Genomic DNA, 24,913 nt, shown 5'->3' with positions numbered 1-24,913 from the left:
GGGTTAAGGTTAGGCTCTAGGAGGGACGGTTAGGGACATATCGGAGGGTTAAGGTTAGGCTCTAGGAGGGACGGTAAGGGACATATCGGAGAGTTAAGGTTAGGCTCTAGGAGGGACGGTAAGGGACATATCGGAGGGTTAAGGTTAGACTCTAGGAGGGACGGTTAGGCACTCACCCCGATGGTTAGAGATAGGCACCAGGAGGGAGGGTTAGGCACCAAGGGGAGGGTAAAGGTGGCAATACACGTTGCAATGCAGCGTGTAGGGCGACTGCCGATCCGTCGTCAGACGGATCGTGCTGTCACCGTCGGCAATCGTGCAGTCCCCGCAGACCGCATGATATGCCGGCTTCCCCCTCCTTCATCTGAATGAGATCGTACATCGCATCCCAGGTCAGATGGTTTTGCAGGAAGACCTGGGGATGCTTCGTCCGACCCCACGGGAGCGTGTAGCACGATATCAGGTACGATATCATGCCGATCTGTCGTATTGGCACGTATATCATGCCATGTATGGGGGTCTTTAGGGTTAAAAATAGGGTTCAACCTTTTGTACCTGTCTATCTTCATCCATGTCGACCTTTTGTCCCTGTCTACCATATGGGATCTATCTAGACATTGTCTATCTTTTTAATGTAGATTTTTTATTACAAACCCTGTTCCACATCCGCACCTCTCTAGTTACTGATGCAGGCTGCACTTTTCCTGGGTTTGCAGTCTGTCCAATCAGAGGTGGGGGGCGGCAGTGATGTCACAGGGCTAAGAGAAGTATCTGGTGTTCCCTGGCAGGTCTGTCACTCAATGTGAGATGCTCAGCCAATCAGTGAGGGGGGAGGGTCATGTATTCTTTGCATGGTACACGTAGGGAAGTTCCTGTGAGCACTGTCTGCCTGTGGGGGATGCAGCTGGAAGTTCCATCACTCCCCTTAGTGCATGGGGATATAGAAGAATAGTGATTCCTGTAAGAGTATCAGGTGTGTGATATTAGTGTGACCTGTGTATAGTAATCAGCAGAGGCGGATTTTACCCATTGGCTGCAGCCCCCACAGTAAACTCTGTTACTTCAGTGAGCCAGTTGCTGTCCATGACTGTACTGACTTCACTGTGACTGGAGGTGGCTTCCCTTTGTAAAGCGCCACCTGCCAGTCACGCAAAAGGACAGGTGTCTCCTTCCCTAGGGACTGCCAGTTCGGGCTGCAAATAGCTCTGCCTTTCAGGCAGCCCTACAGGGCTTCAGGGGCTGCAACAAATGCAGTCCCCAGAAGCCATGTTATGCGCAGAGCCACCACTGCTCATGCACCGGTCCTGACGTCTACCAGATTCATTGAGAAAGCACCGGGTCCTGGCCGACCATGACCAGACCAGCAGCAGCAGCAGGCCCCGTCAGGTAAAAGGGCATTAGCCGCTGCTGGTAATCGGTGTAACCTGTGTATAGTGATCAGTGTGCATCAGGTGTGTGATATCAGTGTGACCTGGGTATAGTGATCAATGTGTATCAGGTGTGTGATATCAGTGTGACCTGTGTATAGTGATCAGTGTGTAATAGATGCATGATATCACTGTGTACAGTGATGTGATATCAGTGTAACCTGTATACAGTGATGTGTAGTGATCAGTGTGCATCAGGTGTGTGATATCAGTGTGACCTGTGTATAGTGATCAGTGTGTATAAGGTGTGTGATATCAGTGTAACCTGTATATAGTGATGTGTATAGTGATCAGTGTGTATCAGGTGTGTGATATCAGTGTAACCTGTGTACAGTGATGTGTAGTGATCAGTGTGCATCAGGTGTGTGATATCAGTGTGACCTGTGTATAGTGATCAGTGTGTATCAGATGTGTGATATCAGTGTGACCTGTGTATGGTGATCAGTGTGTATCAAGTGTGTGATATCAGTGTGACCTGTGTATAGTGATCAGTGTGTATCAGGTGTGTGATATCAGTGTGTCCTGTGTATAGTGATCAGTGTGTATCAGGTGTGTGATATCAGTGTGACCAGGGCCGGCGCTAGGCTGCGCTCAGCGCCGTTCTGTGTTGCCGCCCCTTCCCTCCTCCGCTCCCTCCCCGTGAGCTTAAATATATCCTACAGCGCTGGGAGGGAGGTGGGCGTTTCCTGCGTCCTCCGGAAACAGTGGCGCTCCGGGCGACGGACCTGCTTGCCCGTGCCTGGAGCCGCTACTGAGTGTGACCTGTGTATAGTGATCAGTGTGTATCAGATGTGTGAGATCAGTGTGACCTGGGTATAGTGATCAGTGTGTATCAGGTGTGTGATATCAGTGTGTCCTGTGTATAGTGATCAGTGTGTATCAGGTGTGTGATATCAGTGTGACCTGTGTACAGTGATGTGTAGTGATCAGTGTGTATAAGATGTGTGATATCTGTGTGACCTGTGTATAGTGATCAGTGTGCATCAGGTGTGTGATATCAGTGTGTCCTGTGTATAGTGATCAGTGTGTATAAGGTGTGTGATATCAGTGTGTCCTGTGTATAGTGATCAGTGTGTATCAGGTGTGTGATATCGGTGTAACCTGTGTATAGTGATCAGTGTGCATCAGGTGTGTGATATCAGTGTGTCCTGTGTATAGTGATAAGTGTGTATCAGGTGTGTGTTATCAGTGTGACCTGTGTATAGTGATCAGTGTGTAATAGATGCATGATATCACTGTGTCCTGTGTACAGTGATGTGATATCAGTGTAACCTGTATACAGTGATGTGTAGTGATCAGTGTGCATCAGGTGTGTGATATCAGTGTGACCTGTGTATAGTGATCAGTGTGCATCAGGTGTGTGATATCAGTGTGTCCTGTGTATAGTGATCAGTGTGTATAAGGTGTGTGATATCAGTGTGTCCTGTGTATAGTGATCAGTGTGTATCAGGTGTGTGATATCGGTGTAACCTGTGTATAGTGATCAGTGTGCATCAGGTGTGTGATATCAGTGTGTCCTGTGTATAGTGATAAGTGTGTATCAGGTGTGTGTTATCAGTGTGACCTGTGTATAGTGATCAGTGTGTAATAGATGCATGATATCACTGTGTCCTGTGTACAGTGATGTGATATCAGTGTAACCTGTATACAGTGATGTGTAGTGATCAGTGTGCATCAGGTGTGTGATATCAGTGTGACCTGTGTATAGTGATCAGTGTGTATAAGGTGTGTGATATCAGTGTAACCTGTATATAGTGATGTGTATAGTGATCAGTGTGTATCAGGTGTGTGATATCAGTGTGACCTGTGTACAGTGATGTGTAGTGATCAGTGTGTATAAGATGTGTGATATCTGTGTGACCTGTGTATAGTGATCAGTGTGCATCAGGTGTGTGATATCAGCGTGTCCTGTGTATAGTGATGATCAGTGTGTATCAGGTGTGTGATATCAGTGTGTCCTGTGTATAGTGATGTGTATAGTGATCAGTGTGTATCAGATGTGTGATATCAGTGTGACTTGTGTACAGTGATGTGTATAGTGATGATCAGTGTGTATCAGGCGTGTGATATTAGTGTGACCTGTGTATAGTGATCAGTGTGTATCAGATGTATGATATCAGTGTTACCTTTGTATAGGAATCAGTGTGTATCAGGTGTGTAATATCAGTGTGTCCTGTGTATAGTGATCAGTGTGTATCAGATGTGTGATATCAGTGTGACCTGTGTATAGTGATCAGTGTGTAGCAGATGTGTGATATTACTGTGTCCTGTGTACAGTGATGTGTATAGTGATCAGTGTGTCCTGTGTATAGTGATCAGTGTGTATCAGGTGTGTGATATCAGTGTGTCCTGTGTATAGTGATCAGTGTGTATAAGGTGTGTCATATCAATGTGACCTGTGTATAGTGATCAGTGGGTAATCAGTGTGATCTGTGTATAGTGATCAGTGTGTATCAGATGTGTGATATCTGTGTCCTGTCTACAGTGACGTGTATAGTAATCAGTGTGCATAAGGTGTGTGATATCAGTGTGACCTTTGTATAGTAATCAGTGTGTATAAGGTGTGTGATATCAGTGTGACCTGTGTATAGTGATCAGTGTGCATCAGGTGTGTGTTATCAGTGTGTCCTGTGTACAGTGATGTGTATCAGCCGATCTGATTGGCTCCCTCTCAGTGAATTAAGCTGAAAGAAGCCCATAGGCTTCAATTAGACCATTGCCTATCGTGTCTAAGCTCTGGAAAGTTTTGCTACAAAGTCCCAGGGATATTACTCTCTGCTCATTCTTCTCGACCTTCTCTTGCTTTTGACTCTGTAGACCACCCGCTCCTCCTGCAAATCCTTCACTCTCTTGGTCTACATGACACTGCCCTCTCCTGGCCGTCCTCCTACTTCTCTGACCCATCCTTCTCTGTCTCCTCTCATGACTCTACATCCCCCGCACTTCCATTAACAGTGTGTGTGTGGGGGGGGGGGGCAGTATATATACTAAAGTGCGGGTTTTTAGAAGTGGAGATGTTGCCCATAGCAACCAATCAGAGAGTGTACTTACCATTCATCTAGCACCTTCTAGAAGATAATAGTTAGAATCTGACTGGTTGCTGTCCCCCAAGGTTCTGTTCTTGGACCTCTCCTATTCATCCTCTATACGTCCTCTTTAGGTCAGCTCATCAGCTCTTTTGACCTCCAATATCATCTCTATGCTGATGATACTCAGATCTACCTTTCCTCCCCTGACCTCTCCTGTTCTATCCTCACTCGTATTTCTAACTGTCTCTCTGCTATCCTTTCCTGGATGCCCCATCGCTTTCTTAAACTTAATACATCTAAGACGGAAATGATCATCTTCCCACCCTCCCGCATAACCTCACTACTCACAATTTCATTATCTATTGATGGCACAACCATCTTGTCTAGCCCCCAAGTGCGTTGTCTTGGAGCTATCCTTGACTACTTCCTCACATTCAGCAACTTTCACAGTTCTGCCGTTTCCATCTCATAAACAGTAGCATCCTGGGTGAGAAAGGGTCTGATCCGGGAACTAAGACCCTCATACACTCACTGGTCATCTCCAGATAGGACTACTGTAACCTCTTCCTATCTGGCCTCCCTGACTCCCACCTCTCTCCACTCCAATCTGTCTTCAATGCTGCTGTCTCATCTTCCAAACGTTCCATATCTGCCTTCCCTCTCCTACAAGCCCTCCACTGGCTCCAATTCCCCTTTATAATCCAATTCAAGCTTCTCACACTCACCTACAAAGCCCTCACCAAAACCTCTCCTATTTATATCTCTGACTGCATCTCCCTTTACACTCCGGTCCTCTCTCTTCGCTCCGCTAATGCATGCCATCTGTCCTGCCGACTTAATACTTCTTCCCACAACCACCTCCAAGATTTTGCACGTGCTGCTCCCTACCTCTGGAACTCTCTCCCTCTCCTTGTTAAACTCTCCACCTCTTTGCAAAACTTCAAATGGGCTCTCAAAACCCTTCCAGCTCTCATCCTAACTCTCTGGCCCTGATTCAGAGCCGGACGCTCGGACAGAGCGCTTGCTCTGAATCAGGGCCGTCCTTCTTGATTTTTAGAGCGGCCTCCTGGCCGCTCGTATAGCTGTGGGTGACCACCCACAGCTATAGCGAGCGGCCAGGAAGATGGTCGCGATGGTCAAAACCTTCGCGACCATCGGGCTTGCGACAAGACCCTTGTGGTAGGGTCTCGTTGCCGCAAGCCCTAGAGTGCTTTCGGCTCAAACACTGATGTCAGTGGGGCCGGCCCCAGACAGTAGGCGTTCCCATGGGAACGCCTCCATCTGGGCAGCCACGCCCCCGGCACGCCCACCAAAGGGGGCGTGCTGTCACTCAACATCCACAGCACGCCCCCTTTGGTACGAGTCTCAGAGCGACGGTTTGCCCGTCGCTATCCGTGTCTCGCGCATGCGCTCGACTGAGCCGGCTCCATCGTGCGCATGCGCACTGGGCCAACATTGACCCACTTGCGAGTGCTCAGCGCTCGCGTGTGGGTCTGAATCAGGCCCTCTGTCCCATTCACACTATCTATCCCATCAGTGTCACCCCTGTCTGTCTACCACTACCCTTTAGAATGAAAGCTCTCACAAGCAGGGCCCTCCTCCCCAATGTGCTTTTCGTTCCCTTACTATTACCTTCGGCACCTAACCTTTGACTTCTGCCACCATACTACTTATTTGAGGGTTATGGGGCTGATCCAGATTTGGGAATAGAGTAAGAAAGAGCAAGTAACTATGAATCTTGGTAATACCATGTTGCAGTGCAGGCGGGGCAGATTCAAAATGTGCAGAGAGATTTAGATTTGGGAGGGGCATGTCCAAACTGAAATATGAACTGCTGTGTAAATTGAAGCTGCCTGGCTTTTGTGGGTTAAATGCAAAAATCACCCAATATTTACCCCGCAAGCAAAACAAAATTATGGTATAACATGCCTCAGTTAACACTTTTTCTTCGAGGTCCATAGGGTCCACAGGATCTACCTTGGGGTATGTAGTGGAAACGATCCATTGCACCAAACAGCTTCCAGCTTTAAAGCTCCCAGCATGCATCGGTCCTCCTCCCTATATACCCCGCCCCCAGCCACAGGCATTCAGTTTGTAAACAAGCCTAACGGCAAGTGGAGAAGGAAGTACATCGCACACAAAAAACACTACATACGAAGAGGGAATCAGTGATACGTAAAAAGCAAAAGAACAGATCCCAACTGAGGCCAGGTGATTCAGGGAGGGTGCCCTGTGGACACTATGGACCTTGAAGAAAAAAAAAAAGAAAGCGTTAACTGCGGTATGTTATACCAGAACTCTAATTTTCTTCTGTGGGTCCATAGGGTCCACAGGATCTACCTTGGGGACGCTCCTGTGCAGAGAGGAGAATCCGCCGCCCAAAGGAAGCATCCTGGGAGGCGAAAGTATCAAATTCATAGAAATTGATAAAAGGAGTGACGGAAGACCAAGTGGCTGCCTTGCACAGCTGTTCAGCTGAGGCGCCATGTCTAACCGCCCACAATGGTTTCACAGATCGAGTAGAATGTGCTGCCACCTTGTTTGGGACAGGGAGACCAGCCTGTGTATAGACCTGAGAAATAGTCGTACGCAGCCAGCGAGCCAAAGTCTGCTTGTTTGCTGGCCAGTCTCGTTTGTGAAACCCATATAACACAAAGAGCGAATCTGATTTCCTGATGGAGCTGGTACGATCCACGTAAATACGAAGGGCTCGAACCATACCCAGGGAAGAGACACCTGTAGACAGGTCTCCTCATTTATATGGAAACAGGAAACCTTTGGAAGGTAACCCGCCTTAGTACGGAGGACAGCTCTATTTTGATGGAAAATCAAATATGGACAGCGACATGACAGAGCTGCCAAGTCAGAAACTCTACAAGCCAATAGAGGACAAAAAGTGTCTTCGCTGTCAACCATCTTACTTCCACCGTATCCAAAGGTTCAAAATGAGCCGTCTGCAATGCCCTGAGAACCAAAAAGTCAAATCCCACGGTGCCACAGGAGGGACAAATGGAGGTTGCAGCCGGAGAACCCCCTGCAACAATGTTCTAACATCCGGGGCAATTCTGTATTGGAACAAAACTGACAATGCTGAAACCTGAACTCTCAAGGTAGCCAGACGAAGACCTAAATCTAATCCCGCCGGAAGATAAGCAAGTATTCCTGTGACCTAGAAAATCTTTGGGTCACATTTTCTGTGAGAACACCAAAGAAAAAATGAATGCCAAATTCTGTGATAGATGCAGGCGGAAGCAGGCTTCCTTGCCCTCAGCATCGTCTGAATCACAGAGGCCGAAAAACCCTTGGCCTTGAGGAAGGCAGACTCAATAGCCATGCCGTCAAAGCCAGCAGAGGTAAATCCTTATATAGGCAGGGACCCTGCACTATCAAATCTGGCCGTAGAGGCAGTGGAAGTGGACTGTCTATGGATAGACATGTCAGGTCGGAGAACCAATGCCTCCTGGGCCAGACAGGGGCTATTAGTATTATCCTTCCGCCTTCCTGCTTGATCTTTCTGATGACCCTTGGGAGGAGGGAGATTGGCATACCTGTTTCCTACAATCTGAAATACCATCTCACCGCCAGAGCGTCCACGAAGGCAGCTGAGGGGTCCCTTGTTCTGGGGACTTTGTGATTGTGACGTGAAGCCAAGAGGTCTACGTCTGGTACTCCCCACTTGTCCACCAGGAGTTGAAAGACATTCGGATGAAGAGCCCATTGTCCAGCGTGTATGTCCTGGTGACTTAGGAAGACCGCTTCCCAGTTGAGAACACCTGGGATAAATATTGCAGAGATTGCCAGAAGAAGGCATTCTGCCCACAGCAGAATTTCTGCCACTTCCTTCATGGCTGCCAGACTTCGTGTGCCTCCCTGATGATTGAGGTAGGCCACTGCTGTTGCATTGTCAGACTGAACCTGGACAGGCCTGCCTTGTAGGAGGTCCTGCGCCAGTATGAGCGCTCTGTGTACTGCCCGAAGCTCCAAGCTAGTTATTGGTAGGAGCCTTTCCTGAACTGTCCACCTTCTTTGAAAGGTGTGATGACCTGTCATTGCTCCCCATCCTCGCATGCTTGCATCTATGGTGAGGAGTACCCAATCCGGGACCCATAACGGACAAGTCATGTTTAAATGAGTCGTCTCCAGCCACCAAGCGAGGGAGAGCCAAACCTCCGGCAAGATGCGGATCATCTGAGACTTTATCCGATGATACGGAGCTTCCCAATAAGCCCGAATCCAATTCTGCAGGGACCTGGAGTGGAACTGGGCATAAGCCACCATGTCGAATGTGAATATCATGGAGCCGAGCACCTGCACTGCCAAGTGTACTGACACTCTTTGCTTGCAGAGAGGACTGTGCACACGAAACAGTAGTGCCACGATCTTGTCTTCTGGTAGAAGAATCCTCTATCCCAGAGAATCCAGTAGCGCCCTCAAGTGATTTTTGACGGCACGGGTACGCTGGACTCATAGTAGTAGACGCTTACTAGTATGCTCTAGTGCGTCTACTACCCGTCCCGGCGACAGACGATAAGGACACGGCCGCCTTAGTGAGGACATGTCATACGAGGCCTTCACCCGCAGCTGCACCCGATGTGTCTCCTACACCGGATGCTAGGACTGCTGCTCACTTACCTGTCATCTCCGTGCCTGACATGCAGTCCAGACCTCAGCACAGGCGCTACCTAAGCCACACTGAGGCCCGCCGAGAACCTCAGGGCATATAGCGGTACTGGTGTTTTGGTGCCGGCGGAGGTAGTAGGAGTTGCAGTACCAGCGTCTTTAACGGCACCTGGTACTGCTGAACTCGGTAGTTCAGAAACTAAATAAATCATAAAAGAAAAAAACCTGGGACTGCCTGGGCAGTCCCGCTGTATAACAGGTGCGTCTGGACACTTGCCGCACACCAACAAAAAAAAACCTGAATGACTGTGGCTGGGTATATAGGGAGGAGGGACCGATGCATGCTGGGAGCTTTAAAGCTGGAAGCTTTTTGTTGCAATGGATCATTTCCACTACATACCCCCGTCACTAGGGGGGTGCGGGCCGCACTGGGTGACACCAAAATAGCAGAGCTGCTCTGCTATTTTGGTGTCACCCCATCAGATGGTGTCACCGTGACATGGAGAGAGGAAGGGGAGAGATTGTGGGCTGCCCCAGCAGCTGCAGGAGCGCTGGAGAAGCCCACTGTGTGCCGAGAACGGGAGGCATTAACGACTCCCGGATCGGCACACATAGGGGGCGTGGCTTTGCAGACAAAGCCACACCTCTTTTGCAAAGCCCCACCCCCCACCTACGGCGCACAAAGCACTTCAGTCCTGCCGCACCGGGTGTCACAGAGGTAAGTGACGCCTCTGCCCAAGGTAGATCCTGTAGACCATATGGACCCTGAAAAAGAAAAAATATGTATTTGCAGTTCTTGCATTGCAACATGGTTTGTCCAGATTCACAGTTACTTGATCTATGTTACTCAAATACCCAAATCAGGACCTATGACCGCTGTTGCAGCAATGTTTATATACCATGTACATGTCCTGCATGGTCTTGTACTGTACGTCTCTGTTCTCTTATTCTGCTCAATTGTTTTTGTACTTTGCAAGGCGCTGTGGTACCCTTGTGGCACTATAGACATAAAGAAGAACAATAATTCGGGGAATGTGGTCAAACCACCGAAATCTGCGTTGTGTAAGGTTTGACCACATTTTTTGCATTTGATGCATCTCGCGCCTGGTGTTATCAGGATCGTTTAGGTCATTTGTCTGGCCGTTGGCAATTCTGTGTCCCTGCTATAAGTAATATCTGTTAGGGCTTATAGGTCTCATGAGAATAGATGATCCAGTTTTAGGACATGGGGCGGGATGCATCACATTCCTGCCACTGATCGCAAGCAGAGCGGTGTTTACAATGGTATCCAGATGTATGATTGACAGTGAGAAGGTCGACAGTCAATAGGCCGACACCAGATGGTCGACAGGGATAAACGGTCGACTGACAAAAGGCCGACAGTGTTAAAAGGCTGACACGAAAATGGTCAACGTGTTTTATAAGTTTTTCTTTCTAACATTTTTATGGTTAGGCACTTGGGGGTGGGTTAAGGTCAGGTTGCCTGAGGAGACTGTTAGCGTTAAGCACTAGGGGGAGAGTTAGGCTAGGGTTAAGTTTAAGCACTAGGAGGAGGGCTAGAATTAGGCACCAGGGGGTGGGTTAGGCTTAGTTAAAAATAAATCAATGAGTTGACTTTTTGTTTTTGTTTGTGACGACCATTTGTGTGTCGATCATTTAAGACTGTCGACCTTTTTACCCTGGCGGCCTACTGTATGTCAACCATCTGTTGTCGACCTATTGGCTGTTGATCTTTTATACCAAACCTGTTTAGAATGCCGTAAGCTTGTACAATTTTTAATAAAATGGCGAAGGACAGCTTTCCCGATAAGAGCCGTCCTTTGCGATATAAAGACTTTATAATCGGAGAGTCCTTCTGTGCATGTGCAAGCCGCTGGGGACACTGGGAGGGATCCGATTGGATTCCCCTCAGGTAACAATGCAGAGAGAAGGCTGTAGGCTTTTATTATGCCATTTGCACAGGGCCGGATTAACAATGGGGCGGGTGGAGCTACAGCTCCAGGCCTCCCATTGAAAATAGGCCCACAGCATACACAGGCTGCAGTGCAGACAGGAAAAATATTTTTTTTCTGTCATCACCAGCCCAGCGCTCCCTCACCCCCCCCCCCCAGCCACTTGTAGTCAAAGCTCTCCTAAGCTTAGCCCATTCCCAACCCCTTTGGCCACCTCCCCTCCCTTCCCCTCGGCGGGTGGACCGGCCGACCGAAGCCCCACCCAGATCAGAAGCTCCGCCCTGCCGCATTCGAAGCTTCGCCCCCTGACCGTCCTGCTGTGCTCTAAAGACGTGACCAGTGTTCACCATCCTGTCGCTTTGCACAGGAATCAGGAGGGAAGGCAGCCCAGCATGTCCAGATTAACTTCCCAGAGGTCAGTGTGGCCCCGAGCCCTGAGTATTTATGTATGTATATATATATATATATATATATATTTATTTGTCTAAGTATATGTATGTGTGTATATATTTGTCTAAGTATATGTATGTGTGTATATATACATGTATATATATGTGTGTGTGTGTGTGTGTGTGTGCAGGGCCGGATTAAGGTCTGTAGGGGCCCCTGGGCAACAAACTTCTGGGGGTCCCTATATACCACCGTCCCCTGAAGTAATGCCCCTTATGCAGTGCCTCCAGTAGTGGTCCCCCTATACAGTGCCCCCAGTTGTGCCCCCAGACCCAATAGTGGTCCTCCTATGCAGTGCCCCTTATATAACTCCCCAATAGTGGTCCCCATATACAGTGCCCCTTATATAGTGCCCCCAGACCCAGTAGTGGTCCCCCCATGCAGTGCCCCTTATATAGTGCCCCCAGTAGTCCCCCCTTATGCATTGCCCCCAGAAGTAGTCCTCCCTATACACTGCCCCCTGTAGTAGCCCACCCATATTCAGTGTCACCAGTAGTTGTCCTATGAATTGCCCCCATTAAGCGGCCCCCCCTTTGTAGTGCCCCTTACACACACAAAAAAACCCCCAAAGCACAACTTACCTGAATCCCCGCTCCTGACACGACCGCCGCTGTCCGCCCCGGCTCCTCTTCTCCTGCAGTATGGGAGAGACGTCAGCGTCATGACGTCACTCTGATCATCACCCGGGGGGGGGGGGGGGCGCCGGAAGACGGAACTCATAAGTGATCTCCAGCCGTCCAGCCGGCTCCCTCCGTTGAAGCAGCAGCCAATGAGAGTCTGTGTGACTCTCATCAGCTGCTGTAACAAACACACAGCTGCCGCTGGCGGCTCTGTGTATGTCACTGTGTAGTGTGGCCGCGCTTACTGCGCGGTCTACACTACACTAGCGGCGGGCAAAGCCACCTGGCTGCACCGCTGCTAGTGGGGGCCCCTCTATGTGTGGGGACCCAGGGACGACCACCCCTGTTGCCCCCCCCTTAATATATACATACACACATATACTTTTGGCACTCTTCCACTTTCCTGTTATGATGGGTGCCCTCCGCAAATGACAGGTACAAAGCAATAGCGGTGGCACTCCCCCAATAAGAGATACTACAATCAGGTTACAAAGAGCAATGGCTAGAAATCGACGTTTCAATGCTCACAGCACAGGATAAAATGCTGAGAGCATTGAAATAAATGCAGAAAATGTCCGGCACTCAAAAGATGAATAATAGACAGCCTGCTCCGGGGCCTTTCCCATGGATAGATATATGAGAGTGATAATATAGATGGCACTCGGAGTCTCCACAGCAGAAATAATGCACCAACGCAGTCTAATATAAATGATCCACGCAGTCCCGACTGAGACCCAATGATGTCATTGGCGTGCAACGTGCCGGCGGTCGGGATCTCTCTGGGGGCGTGGTTTAGTGACATGAGCATAGCCATGGTGATGAGGACGCTGTCTGACAATGTGAGCCTGTAACATAACAAATGTCAGCGAGATAATGTATAAGGAGCTGCCCCCAGAGAGATCCCGAAACCGCCGGTGTGTCGCACGCCAATGACGCCATCGGGTCTCAGCCGGGACTGCGTGGATCATTTTGTACATGTCGGGTGTATCACTCAGGTATATATATATATATATATATATATATATATATCTGTTGTTTGTATTCAATATGTTGTTATGTCTTGATAAAAGGGCTAATTCCCCTGAAACGTTGGCTTTATTTTAGACTGCGTTGGTGCATTATTTCTGCTGTGGAGACTCCGAGTGCCATCCATATTTTCACTATATATATATGGTGTTCGTGATGATCGGACAGCGTCATCTGCGCTGACAGCTTGTATGAGTGGAACAGCGTTCATAGAGGTGATCGTCATTATTGGGCAACGTGATATATGCGGGCATTACGATTAACCTGAACCCTGTTGATACAGAGATCGATTTTCAGTGACTTTCCTGTTGTGAGGGTCAACTATAATTATTGAGTTCACGGGTCTTATGATGTCTATGTGTGATGTATTGTTACAGACACTTGTCTTGATAAAGGTCTATCATTAGATCGAAACGTCGACACAAATGGAGTGGTGTCTGACATTAAATTGGATTTCTTTATTTATTATGACTTAATAAAATGAAAAATTCTTTTAAGTGAGTGCCTTCATCCAACACCTATTGGAGGATACGATTTTTCTATAATATAAATATATATATATATATATATATATATATATATATTTTTTTTTTTGAGGGTGGTGTTTTAAGGGAAGGACGGAGACTGGCGGATTTCCAGGTTGAAGGTAGGCGCCAGCAACACCTTCCATGGTACTAAACATACCCACAGCACAGGGCACACCCCTATGTAAACATCACCTACACAACACTGGTCACGACCCTACATCGCCAGTCACACCGCTACTGCACTTGTCACACCCCCAACAGCGACACACAATAGGCCCTTCATGAATTTCAGCTCCAGGCTCATGTGTGCATTTCCATCAGGTGTGTGTTATCAGTGGGTACTGTTTGCAGTTGACGTATCCCGTCCATGGTGAAGACTATATGATTATTAATTAAGTCCAGATATATTAATTTTTCACAAGAGTGTGTGTGAGACTATAAATGAGCAAACTTCTAAATTACTTAAATAAAATTAGAATTCCTCCCTGTGCCCAAGTCTTCAGCCTATGGGGTACATTTACAGTGCCTTGCAAAAGTATTCACCCCCTTGGCTTTTTATCTTTTTTGTTACATTACAACCTGTAATTTATTTTATTTTTTTAATCTGAATTTTATGAGATGGATCTGCACAAAATAGTCTAATTTGATGAAGTGAAATGAGACCAATTACCTTCAGAAGTCACATAATTAGTGAAATGAAGTCCACCTGTGTGACATCTAAGTGTCACATGATCTGTCAGTGAAGACCAAGGAGCTCTCCAAACAAGTCAGGGACAAAGTTGTTGAGAAGTACAATTCTGGGCTGGGTTATAAAAAAAATATTCAAATCTTTGATGATCCCCCAGAGCACCATCAAATCCATCAAAGGAACATGGTACCACAACAAACCTGCCAAGAGAGGGCCGCCCACCAAAGACCGGGCAAGGAGGGCATTAATCCGAGAGGCAGCACAGAGGGATCCTGTATGATACACCGCCGGCCGCATGGCCGGAGGTTCAAATCCCGCCAGCGCCAGCCCGACATGGGAGGAAATCCCGATCGTCTAGAAGGTAAGTACTTACTAACCTAACTCTACCCCCTAGCCCTCCTTTAGGGTGCCTAACCCTAACCTCCCCCCCTGTGCCTAACCCTAATCCCCCCTTTCCCCGCCGCCTAAACTGAAGTCCCCCCGGGGGTGCCTAACCCTAACCCTCCCTCCCCATAGCCTAAACCTAACCTTCCGGGGGGGGGTGCCTAACCCTAAGTTCTCCCCCGGGAGCCCTAAACCTAACTCCCCCCCCCTGCGATTGTCCGTGCTCGGCATCCCTTCGATCGGGATGCCAGGTGCCGGTCTCCCGGCGTAGGTTAGTTAACCCTCGCCAGGATTCTGTAGTCTAGATGCCGGCGGTCGGCATTGTGACCGCCGGCATCATAAACGTATAGCGCACAGAGACCAAAGGTAACCCTGAAGGAGCTGCAGAGTTCCACAGCAGAGACTGGTGTATCTGTGTATGTGACCACAATAAGCCGTACACTCCATAGAGCTGGGCTTTATGGAAGAGTGGCCAGAAAAAAGCCATTACTTAGTGATAAAAATAAGAAGACACGATTTGAGTTTGCCAAAAGGCATGTGGGCGACTCCCCAAATGTATGGAGGAAGGTGCTCTGGTCAGATGAGACTAAAATGTAACTTTTCGGCCACCAAGGAAAACGCTATGTCTGGCGCAAACCCAACACATCCCATCACCCCAAGAACACCATCCCCACAGTGAAACATGGTGGTGGCAGCATCATGCTGTGGGGATGTTTATCAGCAGCAGGGACTGGGAAACTGATTCGAGTCGAGGGAAAGAAGGATGGTGCTAAATACAGGGATATTCTTAAGCAAAACCGGTTACAGTCTGCCTGCGATTTGAGACTGGGACGGAGGTTCACCTTCCAGCAGGGCAATGACCCGAAGCATACTGCTAAAGCAACACTCGAGTGGTTTAAGGGGAAACATTTAAATGTGTTGGAATGGCCTAGTCAAAGCCTAGATCTCAATCCAATTGGGAATCTGTGGTCAGACTTGAAGATTGCTGTTCACAAGCGGAAACCATCCAACATGAAGGAGCTGGAGCAGTTTTGCCTTGAGGAATGGGCAAAAATCCCAGGGGCAAGATGTGGCAAGCTCATAGAGGCTTATCCAAAGCGACTTGCAGTTGTAATTGCCGCAAAAGGTGGCTCGACAAAGTACCGACTTTAGGGGGGTGAATAGTTATGTACGCTGAAGTTTTCTGTTATGTTGTCCTAAATGTTGTTTGAATCACAATATAAAAAAAAACAAAACACAACTACAAACTTGTAGGCATGTTCTGTGAATGAAATGATGCACACCTTCATACAATCCATTTTAATTCCAGGTTTTGAGGCAACAAAACATGAAAAATGCAAAGGGAGGAGGGGGGTGAATACTTTTGCAAGGCACTGTATAAGGTGTTCTAGAAAGGAAAAGAGGAAGTGTAACCCCTAGCAACCAGACTCTGGCTGCCATTTCCTTAAATGTACATGAAAGCTAGAACTGATTGGTTGCTACGTGAAACACTTCCACTTTCCCTATTCAGAGAGTTTAGTAAATCTCAGCCCTATAGGGTAAATTTACTATGCATCTCTTTTCAAAGCTGCCGACTCTTTGGTGGTTTTGGATGCTGTATTTAAAGGGGCAATATTATTACATACAAAACCAGTCATGTTTTGTATTTAATAGTACTGCCCATTTAAATCCAGTAGCAGAAAGCACGGAACACGTGGCAGCGGGTTTGAAACGCAACTCATAATAAAAACGCTCCCTATGTGTCCAATCCTCACCCACCTATGTATGTATAGACTCCCATCTATAGTAGGCATCATGATTCTCCTCCTACTTATCCAACTGTTCCAGCTTGGCATTTACACCCAATTCCACCTCCCCTCTCCATCGCGGTCCTCCGAGGTTCTATCCCTGGCCTCCTTCTCTTCTCCCTCTACACGTCTTCCGCCGGCGAGCTTATCTGTCCCTTTGGTCTTCACTGCCAGCTCTATACCAACGATACCCAAATATATCTCTGTTCCCCAGACCCTCTATCATCTCCATGCCACCTCCTGTCTATCATCCATCTCTTTCTGGGTGGAGCAATGCTTCCTGAAATTACATATGGAAAAACTGAACTCATAGGATGGTGATTTAATTGTTGTGATAATTAATGAGTGCCCAGTTTTGCAATTCAATTGTTCTGGACGCTCATTAATTATCGCCATCTTCACGTGTAAAACAGCGAAACCTGTCTAAAGTCCTGGTTAGGGCACCCTAACCACGGGTTTCTCGCACATTTCCTAGAAATACCAGCGCCGGCGGCTATCACAAAAACGGTGCCTTAAAAAAAATAGCAGCCGGCTAAACAATTGAATCGCCCCCAGAGTCATTTTCCCCCCGGCCAAGTTGTTTAACTCCCACTCTCTCCCCAATCCAATATCTAAGTGTCGCCATTAATTCTGCCCTTTCCTTCTCCCCTACATAACGTCTTTCACAATCCTGCCACTTTCTACCTATATTTGGAGAATCTGGCCCTTCCTCGCCCTGGAAGCTACTAAAAGCTCATTTATGCCCTCATCATTTCCCTCCTCAGTTACTGGCATTTCAAGTGTGCCTTTAAAACTATTTTTTTTTTGTTTCTAGCTTACCAACCCTCCTCCTAACTGTGCAGCCCCCGTCCTCTTCTCCCATTGTGTCCACCCATATCCTCTATAGATTGTAAGCTTAGGTGAGCAAAGCCCTCTCCTCTGTCTCCGCTACATAATTATAGTAAGAGTACACTGTAATGATGTATCTATGTGACTTTATATACTGGCTGTAATTATACCTCTTGTTGTCACTTTCATCCCCTCGTACCGTTCTACGGAACCCTCGTGGCACCTTATCAATAAAAGATAATAATAATTAGACATGATGAATTATGTAGAAATAACATACGGTTATATAAATAAAATTGGTGTGTAATAATTATATACATACACATTCTCTATGCTCTACAACCACAGTGTACATACACTATAGACTTAAGCTGGGTACACACTGACAGATACATTGGCCGATCAATTGATCAGCCAATGTATCTGCTGCCCGTCGGACAGTGTGTACCCGCGATATTTATTTATTAACAGTTTGTTATATAGTGCAACAAATTCTGTCGCGCTTTATAATTTGGCGTTAACCGACATATCGCATTGGCTGTGCTGCACAGCCGATGGACAGATATGTCTGCAGACATATCTGTCCATCGGCAGCTGTGTATGGGCGGTCTGCAGACCGTTCATACACATACAGCGGCAGCCGCGTAGAGAGGGGCCGGATATGCTCCCCCTTGCCCGCCGGGACACGCCCCCTGGTCGCCAGGACCTGCGGGCAGGCACAGATGATAGTTGTTCAGTGTGTACGAACAACCATCATCTGCTGATATATCTGTAGATCACTCGATCTGCTGATATATCTGTATAGTGTGTACCCACCTTTAGGGCTCGTGTGCCTGTACCTATGGAGATGAGCACCTGACTGGCTGACTGTGCTACACTAACACACTACCCCAGAGGTAGTAGCTATTACCTGCTGCACATTTCTAGTTTTACCCAATGTTAATAATGACAGAATCACTTCCTTAGTGCTGGCAAACTGCTTATTCTGTCAGCGCTTTAGGGAAGGAGTATTTCCTCTTAGCACTTCTGGAAACCTTTCAGCATTCATCAACACGGAGCTTTGACCGGAATAGAGGATACAATTGTGTGACATCATCATAAAGTCACACGGTGTAATGGTGAGCATTACTGCCTCACAGCACTGAGGTTGTGGGTTCAATTCCCACTTCAGCACTAACTGTGCGGAGTTTGTATATTCTCCCTGTGCTTGTGTGGAAACCCTCCAGGTACTCTGGTTTCCTCCTACACTCCAAACATATACTGATAGGTGAGTTGGCTCCCAACAATATTAACACCAGTGTGTGTGTGTGTGTGTGTGTGTACATGTGACAGGGAACATAGGGGGAGATGTATTATAGCAGCACTTAACGTGCCGCTATATCGCTTCCTGCATCGCCTCTTTACCGAGGCGAAGCAGGATGCACTCACGATGAGATGTATGAACATCTCATCTGCCAGAGAGGGGGAGCGGTAACCCCCCCCTCTGGCGATCCCTGCCTGAGTACACAGCGCATCAGCCTAGTGCAGATGCGCTGTATCTCAGTTCTGGCTGGCTCCACTGAGCATGCCCTGGAGCCGGCTGTCCCTGCTGTGGGGATAGGGCATCACCAGGCTGTAGATGTCGATAGCTGCATACATTGCCCAGGCTATCGGCGTCCCTGTCATTTACCGCCCAACCCCCCGTTCATACATCAGGGAGAAGCGGTATCAGCGCACATAACGTGAGCTGATGCCGCTTCAGCACTTAATATATCTCCCTCATAGAGTGGAAGCTCCACTGGGGCAGGGACTGATGTGAATGGCCAAATATTCTCTCTGTAAAGCGCTGCGGTTTATGTGTGCGCTGTATAAATAACTGGTAATAAATAGGCAGCCTGCTGGTACAGGAACCATTCTGGCAGCAGAGCAGCTCTCCATACAGTGTCCCTCTTCTCACAATGAGAAGAGAGACAAATTGGAAATAAAGGAATGCAGGGATGATACGGATCTATGGAACAGGTCCCAGGACCAGGCTGCTATTGACAATGGAGGAGACTGAGGCACATGCCGAAAGTCACAGTGATCTTACCTATGCTGTATACTCACCAGTACTAGCCGCCATGTCTCTTCCTGTACAGGTGCTGTTCAGCCTTATCACCACTTGGTGGAGTATTGCGTTCCAATAGCCGGATAGACGCGTCACAGCTTGGGGAGAGCTGCGGCTGCAGTCATGTAGCCCGGCCCATTGCCCTGTGTGCGTCCCATTTCAGCGTCATCACATTGCGCTCGCCGCGCACATTGCTTGCCCGAGCGCCGGAGCTGGTTATACCAGACGTAGTGGGGGTCAGGGGGAGGTTTTTGCGCCTCTTCAGGTGAGTCTCAGGGTGGCTGGGCTGGGTGGGGAGGAGGTTCAAATTATCGCGGCAAACGCAGGGTTATGTACTGCTGGATACATACCTAATATGGGAGGGCAGTAAGAGTAGGTTCCAAATACTATATATATATATATATATATATATATAGAATGTGTGTGTATGCCCAATGTGTATTACATTACCTTTTATCACTTAGGGCTAGTTTAGTAATGGTACATTTAGTTTGTTTTCAGCTTAAGAAACTTTATATTGTACTGATCAGACCAGTAATCTTAGTGTATGTATTATTATTACTAACCGCAGTAACATCTATACTCTGTTCTCTTGCACAGTGATACATTGTTTCAGATCTTCTCAAAGTCTCAACGTTCCATCCGGAGTTTAGTTGTTATACATTGACCGGATTTATTTACATTGAATTAGTTCTATTGTATTTAATGAGTTCTCTGTATTGTATTAAGTTGTATTTTTTATCAGCAGATGAGATTGGTTTTGGCCTTCATAAGCATAGGGTATTATTGAATAGAGTAGACTATTGCTTTTGTACAGTTCTTCATCTACCTTTTACAATCTGGGTGGTCCAGTTTGCACTATAGAGCACATACAGTACCCTCATGTATCATATTCCTGTCTGCATATAGAACAGGGGTTCCTCAAACAATTTTGCTCTGGGATCCTGTCTGACCAATAGAAATTATTACAGGACCCGAACAAGTTACTGCAGAATGGCCGCCACACGTACGTGGTCAGTATACCGCACAGTAGCAGTAGCACTGCGAAGGCACAAATAAAAGTGAGATGGCCACTAATGCAGTCACTTTATTCTATAAGCTGGGTACACACCTATACAATCCTTGGTCCGATCACCTGATATCAGGTGACTGGGCTAATGATTGTATCAGGTGTGTATGCAGTACCTGTGTAGGAATGTTTGCTGATTAACGGCTTATAACGCTCACACAACAGTCTGGATTGGGAGGTCGCATCTTATGTGCTGTTTAATATTTCTTGGCCCGACCTCCTGATCCCATAGAAGCCCGTACACACTCGGCTATGTCTGTACAGTGCGTACAAGGCTCGCAGGCAGCTGATGGGGGCTGACAGCACTCGGCTGATTGGGAGCGTTTAACCCTATCAGCCGCTGAGCGTAAAGGTGGGTACTCAGCTTTAAACATCGCAGGGATGAGCACCTGTCAGAGCTTGTATTTTTTGATACATTCAAATTAATGTAAAGTTTATGCCCCCTGTGAACGCTTTGAGGGTGGGGTGGGCGGGAGGAGGCGACAGTGGGTGTTTCATGCTTCCTACCAGTCCCCTTTTTATATGTTAATGTGTGATTTAATTAATTTATATACCACATGCCTCATTACACGTTTAAGCTGTGCCATCTGCCCTCCCCTTACGTATTTAATTATTGTGCCACCTGCCGCCCCTAATGTAGCGTTCCCGCTAGGCTGTTTTAGCAGGGCGCCACGATTTGCCCGATTTTTCAAAAGGTTAGAATGTGCCCTGCCCTTTTGGCGGTGCCCTGCTAAAACAACCTGGCTGGTGCCTTGCCCACCCGCGGGCAGCAGTGTCCCGTGGGTGGGGATGGCACCAGCCAGGTTGTTTCGCAATTTATGCGCAATAAGCTGAACAGGATAAAAATCAGTGAAGCGGATATTCTCAGCCGATGGGTACTTTACCCCAGGGAATGGTTTCTTAACATAGAAGTCCTAAAGTATGGATATGGGGTGAACCAGATGGGGGATGACAGGCTGGCATCACAGTTGTATAACAAAGGATGGGGGAGTGGTTTAATTTCTCCAGAACAAGCTTTCAAAGATGATGATGATGATAGACACCATACTATTTTCTTTAGAACTTTTGGCTGATTTTCCTGTAGACTCTGGTAGCAAGGCTTTGACAGGTTATGTAGATGCTAAATAAGAGTGGTTTTAGGTAATCCTGGTATTCTCGACTGGTCAAGAAGATTGTGGTACACTCCACATGGAAATGGACCCATCATGGCGTGTGCCTGTAGAGAAGACTAATTAAGTTTTGGGTCTTTCATCACCAATGTTTAGTGGCTGGCTTTAATAGCAAGGCCATCGAAGATATAGGGGTTTTGTCAGATAAAAGTGGTGAAGGTCGTGCTTGAGGTCAGAAATCCTGTTTCACGTAAGTATATCACAGTGTAGATATTCTATTTCTTAGTATGGATTGATGGGCTTCAGGGCCGTAGCTAGGGTAGTGTGGCCAGTGCCATCGCACAGGGCACCACAGGTCAGGGGGCGCTGTTTGAGCCTGTCAAATTTTTGTTTATCATTCTTGCTTGTAGCTTCCTCTTATTTCATCCCAAGCATCTCCTGGCCTCTCCTATCTCTTCCCCGGCCCTTCCCCATGAATACATGGCCCTTTTTTGGGTGCATTATGGCCCTTTGAAAAATGAGGGGGGCGCCAATGCTCTTTCTGGCACAGGGCACCAAAGTCTAGTTACGGCTCTGGTGGGCTTTCCTATTTCTTCTCTTAGGGTGCCCAGTCTACTGCTAATTTGCAGGTGTAGATGGTGGTTTAAGTCTGTGCTCCTTTAAGGTCCTGTTTATTGGCTTTCTGGTTTCTTCAAGAGAGAATTGGCACATTACTGGAAGCGCACACTTTTTACGTGGGGTTATGCAGCTGCAACCTCCATACATCTCCCCATTATCACATTGAGACCTCAATCTGGTGTTGATATCCTTACAGCATCCTATTTTAGATACAACTAGGAAAGGGGAAAGAGGTAGTGTATAGGTGCACTAGCCGATTAATTATATCATTTTAAAACATAGCTTTTGTTATATATATATTAGAATATACAACCCCTCTAGGGAAACATAACAGCGAAGTATTAAAATAATATAGATTAAAGAAAGAAATTAGAATTAAAATGATAAGCTAAAGGTCTTCTCTCTTCGTTGGGTAAATTTATATTAATACCCTCTTTTGTAGAGATCAACTATCCTATCTGTGATCAAATACGATTTAATTATACATCTGTAATAATCCATATATTGAGTCTTCTCTGTGAATTCACATAGTGTATGATTGTGTGAATAAATGTTACACTGATCGATTTAATATGTTCACACAATTTGGTAATGTTATCACTTGGTGTCTCATATGTATAGAGAATTAGTTTCACAAAATTAATTAATCATAATAACAATAGTTAGCTGATTCCAATTACTGTTCAGTGATTCACTGTATAAAATACAGGTTCAGCATAGTTCAACTAAGCCGATGATGACATTCTAGTGTCTATTCTATATCCAATTGTTGCAAATTCAATCAACTGCTTCTATAGTATCAGCAACTATGTATCAATAGATAATTGCAGGTTGTGTTTCTGCACTCAAAACATTGTGTCACACAGGTTATATCATTAGCCTAGTAATCCATACAGTAATTTTAGTAACCATTGGCTTTATTGTTCTTTACTTGGAAGACAATGTTCCTTTTGCTATATCTAGGAGAGTTCTGCACGCTTTCCTGTAAGCCTTCATATCTCCTCCCTCATGAAGATGGGGCTATTCTTTGGCCCTCTTTTTAGCTAAATTGTGTGGCCTCCAAATTCTATCTTAAGGACATTTTGGCTCTAGACCCTGGTACAGACTCTGGTGGTGGTCGGTGCTCGATCAATCTTGGAACTCACAATGTGTGCAGGACAAGAGGATCTTTCATCATGTGATGTCCACAAGAGAAGTTGGTCGGCATCCAAGCAGACCACTTCTGTGTATCACTTTGGTAATTTGCTTAGTTCATATTGGAACAGCGCATCATGTTCCAGTAATGTGAGGGCACATTCTACAATATTGGGGAGTTCCCCCCCCCCCCCCATGTGGCTTACGCTCTAGTTCTCCTTTTTATGTGGGTGATTCTTTTGTTGATAGCGAACGGAGATGAAGTTCCATCCAATCGGCTCCTAACTGCCATGTCACAGGCTGTTTGTTTTCAAAAAAATTACAGTTAGGAGCTGGTTGGTTTGTCATTTAACTCCAGCCTGTTTCTGGTAGCAGACAGAGGGGGAGGAGTTGCAATTCTTATTGTATAATTTAAAAATGTCCGCACTATGGGCCGAGCATCGGTAAAGTAAGGTATAAAAATTTAATTTTTTGTGACTATTTACTTGCACCAAATCCTTTTATACGGTAGGATCTTTTTGTATTTGTAACGTGTACCTTGCGTAATGCCGTTTTATGTGTTTGAATGTAAATTATGTTAATTTTAAAACTAAATAAATGGTAGAACTAGAAAGGTGAGCGAAAGAAAAGATCTTTTCTAGATCATCAATTCAGAATATTGGAAAGAGAAATTAAAGTTGCCTATCAACCATGTCTACGTGCCTATTTCCCTGTAGGGTGTAAGCTTGCGAGCAGGGCCCTCTTACCTCTGTCTGATATTACACTGTCTTGCTTTATTACTGTTCTATTACGATTATATTCCCAGTTGTAAACCACAACCGAATATGCTGGCGCTATATAATGAAGTGTTAATAAATAAATACATAATTGTTTGAGAGACGTGAAAATGTCAATACTCAAATTGGCTATAGGCACTCCCGCATTTTCATGCATAGTGTTCATTCTAGCACCCTGCACCTGTCATAACCTGTGCAGTTCCTCTTTCCTGCCTGGGCAGTCGCTCTCTGCTCTGGTGCTTCTAGCACACTCTGGTCTGTAGATCACAATTTTGTTGCATCAGCAGTGTGCTAGAAGCACCAGAGCAGAGAGCAACACCTCAGGCAGGAAAAAGGAACTGCACAGGCTGTGACAGGTGCAGGGGGCTAGAATGAACACTAGAAATGCGTAATTCCCCCCCTATACAGAGCTGTACGCCTGTCTGCACTGCACTCTCCCCTTACTTATGTTTTCTATCCCACCAGTCATCAGGGCAGACTCGTACCAGCCTATATGTGGTGCAAAGTTTGTGCTATGCAAATAGGTGCTTGGTTTCCTGTGCCTCACACCCCATGTTTTCTGTGCATTAAATATATATATATATATATATATATATATTTTTTTTTTAAATACTGTTGAAAAGCACTTGAAAATCCGTTATTATATGTGAATGATGCCTTAAATGAGAAAACACTGGTTAGCATATAAAAAGTGAGTTTACTAGTTCCTGCTATACCCGCAGAGCAGGAGTCTGAGAGTGCTGGCAGAGAGTCTCTGCGCTCCCAAAAAGGGGGTGTGGTTGA

General features: G+C 46.7%; 2 protein-coding genes across 4 annotated transcripts in view; one reads left to right on the top strand and one right to left on the bottom strand.

The window, feature by feature from the left end:
• The window catches only part of PIGP (phosphatidylinositol glycan anchor biosynthesis class P), a 47,245-nt gene extending 27,719 nt beyond the window's left edge, over positions 1 to 19,526 (bottom strand). Inside the window, exons 1-3 of one of the 2 annotated variants that reach the window (XM_088443156.1) lie at positions 19,424 to 19,526; positions 17,509 to 17,561; positions 12,060 to 12,112 (exon numbers count right to left, since the gene is read on the bottom strand). The gene's annotated coding sequence lies outside the window, so the exon portion shown is untranslated. The remainder of the gene's footprint in view (positions 1 to 12,059; positions 12,113 to 17,508; positions 17,562 to 19,423) is intronic. The other variant, XM_088443155.1, reaches the window with a different exon arrangement.
• Positions 19,527 to 19,591: 65 nt separating this feature from the next.
• TTC3 (tetratricopeptide repeat domain 3) overlaps positions 19,592 to 24,913 on the top strand; it is a 165,029-nt gene continuing 159,707 nt past the window's right edge. For both annotated transcript variants that reach the window (XM_088443152.1, XM_088443151.1), the window contains exon 1: positions 19,592 to 19,689. The gene's annotated coding sequence lies outside the window, so the exon portion shown is untranslated. The remainder of the gene's footprint in view (positions 19,690 to 24,913) is intronic.

Source organism: Taudactylus pleione, unplaced genomic scaffold (genome assembly GCF_031769625.1).
Source record: "Taudactylus pleione unplaced genomic scaffold, aTauple2 ptg000327l, whole genome shotgun sequence".
In the NCBI taxonomy this organism is placed as follows: domain Eukaryota; kingdom Metazoa; phylum Chordata; class Amphibia; order Anura; family Myobatrachidae; genus Taudactylus; species Taudactylus pleione.
The sequence above is the reverse complement of the archived record's forward strand: the minus strand, read 5'-3'. Positions and strand labels throughout refer to the sequence as shown.